Genomic DNA, 12046 nt, shown 5'->3' with positions numbered 1-12046 from the left:
CTCTTCCAACCCAAGCGCATCTTCTTCAAAGGGAAAGAGAGTACATATTCCTCATGTACTCCCTGTTGAAAAAATTGAGATCACAAGGTATCCTTACCTAATCTATGATTCTGATGAAAAGAATGGAAGTACAAAACTCCCAAAAGAGTTTCCTTCGAGCTTCCAGAGAACTTGGAAGAACATAACAAAGTGTTGTTGACGCTTGCCTAACAAAATGAGATAGAAAAATTGAAGCACGAGATGGAGTGTAGAGACATCTATGCTCTCAAATATATGGAGAAACTCAAGGAAGTTGAGGAAATGCTAACTGGTGATATGATCGAACATTCTGTTCAGTTGGCCACCTTAAAAGCTAAAGTCAGCCTTCTCAAAACTAATTTCTTTGATCTTGGTACAAGGACTTTACCTCTTACAGTCTTTGTTCCCAAGATCCAATCCGACATTGAAGTTATTCAGGGCAAATTACAAATTGCGGAACTCCAAGCCAAGCAGCAGATCATAGATGCTCAACACAACCTCGACAAGCTTCGCACTGAGTTCTGTTAGCAGTAAGTATAGGGTCGATCCCACGAGGAGTTGGTGTATTCTTCTCTCTTGTCACGATGTCACAGTCACACTGGTATCACTATGGTCAGAGTGTTGGGGATAGAAGGTTAGGCCTGGAAAGGAGAAACTGAAACGAAACAAAGAAAAGACATCAAAAGTAAAGAAAACCTGGTTTGGGCACAATCTCGTTAAGTCTGGGCACAGTCATCGCTCATAGGTTTAAGGATTTTCATTGTGCATTCACATTTTTGGTTATGGACAGTAGTCAATAGGTTGGGCCCCTTTTTTTACTCATCACGTGCGCGGCCTACCCCATCCTCATCCGCGCCCATCATGTGGCTGACGGACCCAAATGACCCATAAGCATGTCCGAGGACATACGACCACCTTTCCCACATTTGCCGCACTATGTGGAGCCAGATTTCTCCATTAATGGTTCCACTTGTTGCTTGTAACTTGGTTGTGCCTAGAACGCCATTGGCCGCATGAAGCTCCGGGTTTGCCCAAGTTGTATTGGCATTAGGCCAAATGCTTCGGAAATGTGACTGCACAACTCATATGCCCGTTTTGACCTCACGATTTCATATGCCCACAACTTAATTCGATATGCCCAAAACCAGGAAGGAAAAATTAACTAGGCATAAATAAATAAACAAAGGCAAAGAAAAAGATAGAAAATAAAATACTTTGATAAATGAAAACGGTCACAGGGGAAAGCATCTCTGCCCAAAACCAACTTTGGGCAAAGCAAATAAAAATAAGAAAATTACAAACTAAACTAAGCCATGGCCGAAGCCATGGCTTCCCAAACTACTCTATGACTACATAGTGATAAAGTAAAGTGTACAAAGTGTAAAAATATGTTCAGCCTCAAAAATCGTATTTTTGGGCGTAGGGGAGTGTTTCTTTATATAGAGAATGGAGTGGGCCTTGGACCAGGTCCATGTGGATTAGGACTTCTAGGCGCAACAACTAGGGTTTCTGGGCACGGCGGCTAGGGTTTCTGGGCACAGCCATGTTGCTGAGATTTATTTCCATATTTGCTTTGCCCAAATCAGATATGCATCCCATAAACTTGGTAAGCATGGCAGATCCTCCTATGTATGGTAAGTGGATATCCGCTTTCTTCTTTCCTTATGTTGATGGGTGCGCGTTGTGCCCTTGTACGCTAGGTTGTGCCTCAAAGTCAGCATCAAAATTCTGCTTAATTCTCGTTCGACCTCTGACATGCGGCTGCTCATATCTCGCCGCTGTGCCTTGGAACATAACTTGGTCTGGGCATAGGAGTACAACTGTTGTGCCCATGAATGATCTCCAATCTGTGTCTCTTTTGCGGAATGCAGTATGTTGTGCCCAAGATCATGTCCACCTGTCCTTATTCCCAAAATGTATCCTCCCAAGCATAAAAGACACAAACACACAAAAACATGACTCGATCTAGACCTAAAAGACACACACAAAGAACACGAAAAACGGGCTCATCAGTTGACAAATGGGTACCTGAAGACATGAACGACTGGCGTGAAAGGATAATAGAAGTCTATACCAAATGGATAGTCTTTGGGGATCTAAAATAGGATCCGGACTGTCAAAGATTTGCCTGAAGATACTTTCTGAACAACTGGCGTGAAAAGTGGATGAGACTTCTCCTTGGTATTTATAAGCTTTCCTAACACTTAGAAAAACACTCGTACACAAATCACTCTCTAAGCTCAATATTTTCTCTCTAAGTTCGTGATCTGAACTGGGACTTCTTCTTGGTATTTATAAGCTTTCCAATCTTGCTCTCCAAGGTTGAAGTCGTGGGGTTAGGTAGTGGATAAGTGGCCGTTGGATAGTTTGTTGAACACACTTCACTTGTCCACTTCTTCTCTTGAATATAGGAGCTTATCAACCAACTCATTCTCTCTCTCTTTTCTTATCTTCTTTCTTCCCTTCTTTGTAGGAAGGGACGAGCTCCCCTTCTTCTTTCTTTGACTTGATCGACAGCCTACAAAACAAAAAAAGTGGAGAAAGGCAAAACTACAAAAACAAATAGTGAGATTTTTATGGAGTTAAGAAAAGTTAACTCCAACAAACTCCCTCTTTTTTCCTTTCTTCACAAAACCAACCAGTACTCCCCCTTTCCGTGAGCTCCCCCTGAATAGATCACAAATGACGCAGCAAACAAAAACAACTCACAAACTCATGCATCAAAAACATCGAACTATCAAATACCAAAAACATCATGAGTTTTAAAAACCAACAAAACAACAAGCCATAGTTTTAGTCAGAGACCACAACAATCCAAAACAAAATAAAGATCAAAGTTTTTCTCCATCACATAAACACCCATTCCAGAGACAACTCCCCCTGCATCATTCATCCTCTTCCCTTGCGTTGGCAGCATCTGCAGCAGTATCACCTTCTACTCCCCCTTTTTGGGAAGAAAGAAGGGCCGAGACATGATCTTTGGCTCTCTCTAGGATGGTCGTGGATTCGCCAAAGTTCCTTCTTGCAAAGGAGAGAACTTGCTCCATCTCTTCAGTGTGTTTCATCAGTGCCTCCAAAGCCTAAAGTGGAAGATGACCCCAAAGAAGATGTGGATCCCGACATAGAGATTATAGATATTAGCAGCAATGACGAGTAGGATAGCTTAGTTTTAGATTAGTTCTTTTACTTTATTTATATGGTTAGGACGAGTAGGTGCACATATTAAGTTTTAACGATGTTTTCGTTTTATTGGATGAACAATTGTGAAAAGTAGGTTATTAGTATAAAATATTTTTTGGAATCTATAGTATGGTTGAATATTTAAGATGTTATACTTTGGTAGCCTATATTTCGTTTGTTGGTTTGGTTATTATCTTGTGGTTTATGTTGCACTGTATGGAATAATATCTTAACTGAACTTAAAACATACAGGAAATGGCACGACCACGACGCAATGAAATCCCAAGGAACAATCATTCATACCTCACTAGCATGGAATAATAATAACCAATATGCTCAACTGCGCACAAGACCATGTCATTCTTGTCATCCACAAAATCAATGCCTCAGCGTCACGTTGCCATAAGCACCAATGCGCATACTCACCGTATGCAATGAAACTCGTATCTTAACCACAATATACACGTTGGATTTATGGAAAAGATTTTATAAACATCTTTGAATCATGTTGTATTTAAAAACATATTCATCGAGATAGAAGAATTTCACCCACCTTAACACTAAGCACGGTAAAAGAAACTCAATCAATTCCAAGACGAGGGTCCTAGTTGCGATGCAGCTAGTCCAATCAATACATTAACATTATAAGGGTTCAAGTAACAACATAATTAATTAATTATACTTATTAAGTTACAGATGCACCTCTCGTAGTTATTTTAGTAACATTTTAAGTTACTAAAATAACTATAATTAATATAACTATATATATAGAGACAATATTATAAAAAACTAAACTGAAATAATTAAATTGTAGATTCCATAGACAATGTTGTTCTAGAAAAGATAAAACAACCACATTTAACTCGTATCAGTAGCCACTACCTAAGAAAAAGATTAAATCATCCAATTCATATTATGCATATGAATTTAGGGCTGAGCAAAATCGAACCGTTTTTTACACACCGAACCGAACCAAACCAAACCAAACCGGGCGGTTTGGTTCGGTTTTTGTAGTGAAAACGGTGCAATTTGGTTTGAAAATTTTCAAACCGCCAATTTTCGGTTCGGGTTCAGTTTGAAAAAAACGATTTGGTTTATAAACCGAACCCGTCCGAACTTTTTAATATATTATTATAATATATTATATATTTTATAAATAATTAATATTAATAATATTAAACATTTTACAATTCAAAACGGTTTTGGTAATAATATTAATAATTAATATAAACATTTTACAGTAAACATTTTACAATTAATAATTAATATTAATAATATTAAATATTGCTACTAGGTTTTTGAATTAAAAAAATAAAAAAAATGGAACGGTTTTGGCCGAACCGAATCGAATCGAAAATTTACGGTTCGATTTGGTTCGGTTTCGCCAAGTAAAACGATTTGGTTTGGTTCGAAATTTTTGGGACGATTTGGGTTCGGGTTAGTCAATTTCGGTTCGGTTTCAACCCAATCCATTATCCACCCGAATGCTCACCCCTATATGAATTCAAATCTAACCATATTGCTTTTAAATAGAAACTGCACTCCCAGTAACTATAAAAAATTTTACAAGCTACAAACTAATTAACTAGCATAAAAAAGTCAGTTGTTCGGTTTCTTATTAATTAAGTGCTGATCTCGTAATTTTTTTTAATATAAATATATATCATATACATTTTCAAAGAAAATTTAAATAACCCAGCAATCAATCTCCAACTTCTTCCACGTCTCTACTATTTCTTAATTGTGATAATTAACAAACATAACTCATCCCAACTCTCAACATGGCATCAACAACTATAATGGGGTACTGATTTCATAAAAATAAAACGCACCAGACTCCTAGGAAATTACGTCGTGTGTGTGTATATATATATAGGAATGGGATCATATAGATCCCAATGCTTATATATAATAGCTCCTTAGATTCAAATCTTGACCACACATTTATGACATGTGGCGCATCAAGATGGTGACACGTGGCAAGGATTCCAAGGCAAAATCTGGAGGGGTAAAATTGAAATGTAATTTTCGGATTTAATAATTAAAAAAATATATATTTTTTTTAGATTTTCTCAAAATAGATATATTTTAGATGCATATAGTTTCACACAAAGATGCATAAAGTTTTCACATGAAATGCATAACTTTGAACAGAAAAATGCATTTAATTTTTCCAATTTTGGTATTTTCACCACCCCACCCCATACCACCCCCCAATCCAGCCCACACCACCCCCCAACCCTCCCCATTACCACCCCCAAAAATAGGCATGTTTCACATGCATATAAAATCAAACAAAAATGCATAAAGTTTTCACATAAAAATGCATTAAATTATACAAAAAATGCATTTCATTTTAATAAATCTGGTAGTTTCACCACCCCACCCCTGCCCATGCCCCCCCTCCCACCCCACCCACCCCCCCACCCCCACCCCAAAATTTTTTTTTTTTTTTTCAAAAACTGATTTTCTGATTGCTGGCCCACCCCCACCCCCACCCCCCCACCCACCCCCCACCCACCCCAAAAAAAAATTATTTTTTTATTTTTTTCAAAACTGATTTTCAAAAAAAAAAATTGGGGGGTGGGGGGTCAGTGGTCAGAAAATCAGTTTTTGAAAAAAAAAATTGGGGGGGGGGGGGTGGGGGGGGGGGTGGGGGGTGGGTGGGGGGTAGGGGTGGGTCAGTGGTCAGAAAATCAGTTTTTAAAAAAAAAAAAAAATTGGGGGGGTGGGGGGGTGGGTGGGGTGAGGTTCTGGGGTGGGGTGGGGTTCAGGGGTGTGGGGGTGGGGTGAAATCTTATGCATTTTTATATGAAACTTTATGCATTTTTATATGAAAGTTTATGCATTCTCGTATGAAATTTTATGCATCTAAAATATACCTATTTTGAGAAAATCTAATTTATTTATTTATTTATTTTTTTCGAAAATTACATTCCAATTTTACCCCTCTCCAGATTTTGCCTTGAAATGCCTTGCCACGTGTCACCATCTTGATGCGCCACATGTCATAAATGTGTGGTCTAGATTTGGATCGACGGATCTATTATAAGCATAGGGATCCACCGGAACCCAACCCTATATATATATAGGGGAGAGTTCAATGGAGACCACTCCCCTATATAGAGAATGAAGACCAAATCTGGTTCCTTGATCTAACTTAATCTAATGGTGGTAATTTAATTGATTAAATTTATTAATTTTAATTTATTTTATAATCAAAAGGTTAAGTATGTCATTTTCTATTTAACCCTAATCTCACTCACTCTCTCTCATTCACGCTCTCTCTCTATCTCTCTCTCTCAATCACTCTCCCCCCTCTCCCGCCGCCTCCCCCAATCCCCTGTTGCTCCGCCGCCTCCCCATCTCTGCTGCTCCGCCGCTTCTGCTCCGCTGCCATCCCCTCCATTCTCCCTTCCACCGCCTTCCTCCCCTATCGCCTTCATCTCCTCCTCCTTCTGCTGCTCCGTCGGCATCGCAGGCGGAGGATTCTCGAGGCTGTGCTGCCCCGGCGTCGTCAGGGTGAAGCCGATGAAGACGACAATGGTAGAACGCTCGTGGTGGCGACCGTCGTGCCGCGCCGTCGCCGGATTTGCAGATCTGCATATCGTCAATGAAGTGTTCGTAGAAAATATCAATGAACATTCTGATGTTCGTTAATATGTTCGTAGAAAACCAATGAACATACTGATGTTCGTCGATATGTTCGTAGAAAAACCAATGAACATACTGATATTCGTCGATATGTTCGTAGAAAAAACCAATGAACATACTGATGTTCGTCGAAATGTTCGTAGGAAAACAATGAACATACTAATGTTCATCTATTATGTTCATTGACGGATTAGGTCCCAGAATGGAAAAAGATGAATTTTCGGGATTTGTTCAATGGGATCCCATATTTCAGTAGATTTGAGTGAACGTTTTTGCCCTTTCTGGATTAAATAAATGTAATTAACCATTATTTAATTACATGAAAAATCAAATCATGAATTAATCTGGATCATTGGTTGGATTGAGATGAATGGCCTTGATTTGGTCTTCATTCTCTATATAAGAAATGGTCTCCATTGAATGCGACCCTATATATATATATATATATATATATATATATATATATATATATATATATATTCTTTTGTCAAATTACGTCTTAAAAATCTAGTAGGTGCAATCACGAAAAGAAAGAAAATAAATATTAAAACTTACAGCACTTGTCTAAGAATAAAAAACTTACCAAAATAGATGCGATTAATGAAAGGAAAAAGGCTTGTAATTGAAGTCGAAACTTTGAAATTGCTGAGAAAACTTGAGAGACGAGAAAAACGATAGTAGTAGGTATTAGTTAAAACCCTAGTACTAGTAGGTATTTTAATCCCTCTCCAACTCTACTTCAATGAAATCACGTTATTCACATTAATCTTTTACAGAAACATAATAATAATAATAAAATAAAATAAATACAGATAAATAAAATTCTGTATTTACTAATTTTATTTCTCTTAGCCCAAATTAAGGACCATTATTAAACTCTATTTACTACAAAAATTTTAAAACCCTATATATATATATATATAGGGTTGGGTTCCGGTAGTATCCAAGCTTATAATAGATCCGTAGATCCAAATCTAGACCACACATTTATGACATGTGGCGCATCAAGATGGTGACACGTGGCAAGACATTTCAAGGCAAAATCTGGAGAGGGGTAAAATTGGAATGTAATTTTCGGATTTAATAATTAAAAAAAAATAAATTTTCTCAAAATAGATATATTTTAGATGCATAAAGTTTAATACGAAAATGGATGAAGGTTCATATAAAAAAGCATCAAGTTTCATATAAAAATGCATAAGATTTCACCCCACCCCACCCCCTCACACCCCTGAACCCCACCCACCCACCCCCAATTTTTTTTTTTTTATGTTTTTAAAAACTGATTTTCTGACCACTGACCCAGCCCTACCCCCCCCCCCCCCCCCCATCCACCCCCCACCAATTTTTTTTTCTCAAAAACTGATTTTCTGACCACTGACCCCCCCACCCACCCCCCAAAAAAAAATTTGAAAAATTGATTTTTACATGCATATGCTTTCGCACAGAAATGCATATACTTTCACACAAAAATGCATATAGTTTCACACAAAAATGCATTACATTTTTTGAAAAATTATAATTTTTTTTGGGCTGGAGGGTGGGTGGGGGATCAGCGGTCCGAAAATCAGTTTTTGATAAAAAAAAAATTGGGGGGGGGGGGTCAGTGGGGGGGTCAGTGGTCAGAAAATCAGTTTAAAAAAAATGGGTGGGGGGTGGGGTGGGGGTGGGGGTGGGGCAGGGGTGGGGTGGCGAAAATACCAGATTTATTAAAATGAAATGCATTTTTTGTATAATTTAATGCATTTTTATGTAAAATCTTTATGCACTTTTGTGTGATTTTATATGCATGTCAAACATGACTATTTTGGGGGGTGGTAATGGGGAGGGTTGGGGGGTGGTGTGGGGTGGGGTGGGGTGGTGAAAATACCAAAATTGTAAAAATTAAATGCATTTTTCTGTTCAAAGTTATGCATTTCATGTGAAAACTTTATGCATCTTTGTATGAAACTATATACATCTAAATATATCTATTTTAAGAAAATCTAAAAAATATATATACTATTTTTTTAATTATTAAATTCGAAAACTACATTCCAATTTTACCCATCTCCAGATTTTGCCTTGAAATGCTTGGAAGTTACTTGCCACGTGTCACCATCTTGATGCGCCGCATATCATAAATGTGTGGTCAAGATTTGGACCTACGGATCTATTATAAGCATTGGATATTACATGATCCCATTTCTATATATATATATATATATATATATATATATATATATATATAGGGTGCGGTTATAGTGAGAACCACAATTATCGTGAGAATATAAGAACCAATAAAATTACTGCATCTGCTATACAAATTAATGCATCCGCTATTAAATTTAATGCATTCAAAAAAAATAATTTTTTTGCTCCCTTCAGGATTCGAACCCAGCATCTGCATCCATTCACCAAGATGATGCATCCACCGTAGATCTTGATGATCGAATGGCTTAAAATGGTTCTCTGTTCTTATTTTATTAGTGGTTCTTATTTGAACCTCTCCCTATATATATATATATATATATATATATATATATAGAGAGAGAGAGAGAGAGAGAGGTTCAAGAAAGAATCATAAATAAAAGAAGACCGGAGAACCATTTTCAGTCATTCGATCATCAAGATCTACGGTGGATGCATCATCTTGTTGGATGAATGCAGATCCTGGGTTCGAATCCTGAAGGGAGCATTTTTTTTTTTTAATTTTTTGAGTGTATTAATTTTAACAGCGAATGCACATTAATTTTTATAGTGGATGCATTAGATTTGATGGTTCTCCTGTTCTCACAAATAATGTAGTTCTCTCTAGAACCACACCCTATATATATATATATATATATATATATATATATATATATATATATATATATATTTCTATTCTGACTTTTAACTAGGGGCGGTGGCTGCAGGTGCAACCTTGGACTCAAATTAAGTTTACATAGAATAGAAGCAAGTGTCAAAGGGCACATCATATAACATCACAAGAATAGAATTCTTGTGAAGAATTCGCTATACGACATAGTGGTCTCATCTGCTGCACCTAAACAAACTGGAAGCATGAATTCGCAACAAATAAAATATGAATTCATTTACACCAAACATATTTACATTACATCCAACCATATATGCCTATTTCCAAATCTTAATTCTAAGCTAAATCATTTTTCTACAACATCCACTTCTACATCTAAGGATAAATTTTACTCTCATGATTCACAATACTAAAGTTTCTCATGGACCCATTAATCAGGGACGGATCCAGAATTTTTTTATTATGGGGCACAATATAACTCTAAGGATTTGATTGCTTTTTATTCCTCCTCTAGATATATGGATAATAGCATGAGATATAAATTCATATTTTTTATATTTTGTTTGGTTTGAATGATAATATATTTATCCACTCACTCCTTATAAGGTTCTTTTAGGTATAAAATTATCCATTTTCTAAGAGAAAATATGTTGCCCGAAAATTTATACTACTATTTTTTTTATCAGAAAAAAGAAGAAGCAATTCATTAAGAATGGAAATAGGCATCAGTAATGCCCAAAGCTCAGTTGCATAGCAGGTTCGAAATGACACCAGAACACCATGAAGTGAAGGTGTCCTTCCACTCAAACAATTAAAAAAATAATAATTCAACTCCACATTCGAGCTTGTATTTCTACAAATGTACTTTTAATCTCCCGGACCTTATCGTCAAAACGGCTCTCGTTCCTTCGTCTCCATAACACCCAAGTCGTACAGCTCCATAAAGCCTTCAGAAACCGGCGGCTTTTCTTTCCTTGACCCATGTGTATAAACGACAGGAAGTGTTCCTCGATGCCTAGCGGACGTGCCGTATGGAATCCAATCCAACCCTGAATACTGTCCCACACCGCGCTTGTCTTCGGGCAGCGGAGAAAAAGGTGATTCGCCATCTCCATAGGGTGAAAACAAGAATTGCAGATGCTCTCCACGTCTCCCAACTCCCGAAAATTTATACTATCTACACGAATTTTTTATTACGTCAAAACAAATGAGGTATAAAACAGTAAATGGAGTTTTCTCTTTTTTATACCTCAAAGCAAATTCACCCTAAATATTAAATACGTTAGAAAATTACTACATAATAATCCAAGTCTATTAGAGATTGAAAGTTTAAAAATTTACGTATTTATTATCTTTTAATTAAATATATGTACAAATTAAATACATATATATATATATATAATAAAAAATTTTAAAATATTGTGGGGGCACGTGCCCCCATGGTGGGGTACGTGCGTCCGTCTCTACCATTAATACCCCGACTTTTCCTTTAATAAGATTTTAGGAGAAATTTGGAATTTAGAATATTAACTTGATACATGCCCGGAGAAACAAATAAATTCCCTTCGTCCCACCTCAAATGTCCAGTTTCTTTTCGACATGGTTATTTAGGAAGATGTTAATCAAATTATTAAGTGGTGTAAAGTAGAGTTGAAAAGGTGATATGAACTCCAAATATTTCCACTTTTTTAGACTAATTTTTTTCATAAAGAAAAATATGACATTTGAAGTGGGACAACTCAAAAAGAAACGGAGAGAGTATTTTCCAACAAAGGATTTTCGAAAGTTTTACTAAATTAAGATTTTTCGTTTGTATATAAGATTGATGTTGTTATGCGATTATGTGGAATTAATTTCTACAAGTTAGGTATGAGTTTTTATGAGATACTGGTATATATACTTCGAACCTTTTAAATTGTGTTGGGTGGACCATTAACAAATTGTTTCAAATTAGTATGGGATTGTTTCAAAAGGCTCAATCATAATTTACATATTTTGGGCTAGTATATACACAATTTTAAATTCAAAAGCCCAGCCCAATTCCTTTTGCCAAAGGATCACGTGCAAAGAATAGAAATAGCAGATATTTTTATAATTATATTCAAATGATGGTTTAATTATCTAAACCTTGTTTATAAGATATGGCTTCCAAATGGCGTGCGCTTCCATCCTACGCCTCATGTATTGCGAATCACCCTTAGGGCGTGTTTTGTAGTATTGTAGAGCCTATATTGCTTGCCAACATGGAGCATTATTCATTGTTTTGTAGCCAACTTAAGAATCGGCTTGGCCCGCTTAAAAAGGACGGCCCGTCAAAAAAAACACTATTCCTACATGAATCTGAAACAGGAGCAGACCCTCAGCTCTATTTACTACCCTTCTACAGTGTAAGCC

Source organism: Salvia miltiorrhiza, unplaced genomic scaffold (assembly GCF_028751815.1).
Source record: "Salvia miltiorrhiza cultivar Shanhuang (shh) unplaced genomic scaffold, IMPLAD_Smil_shh original_scaffold_233, whole genome shotgun sequence".
NCBI lineage: Eukaryota > Viridiplantae > Streptophyta > Magnoliopsida > Lamiales > Lamiaceae > Salvia > Salvia miltiorrhiza.
Note: the sequence above shows the minus strand (reverse complement) of the source record.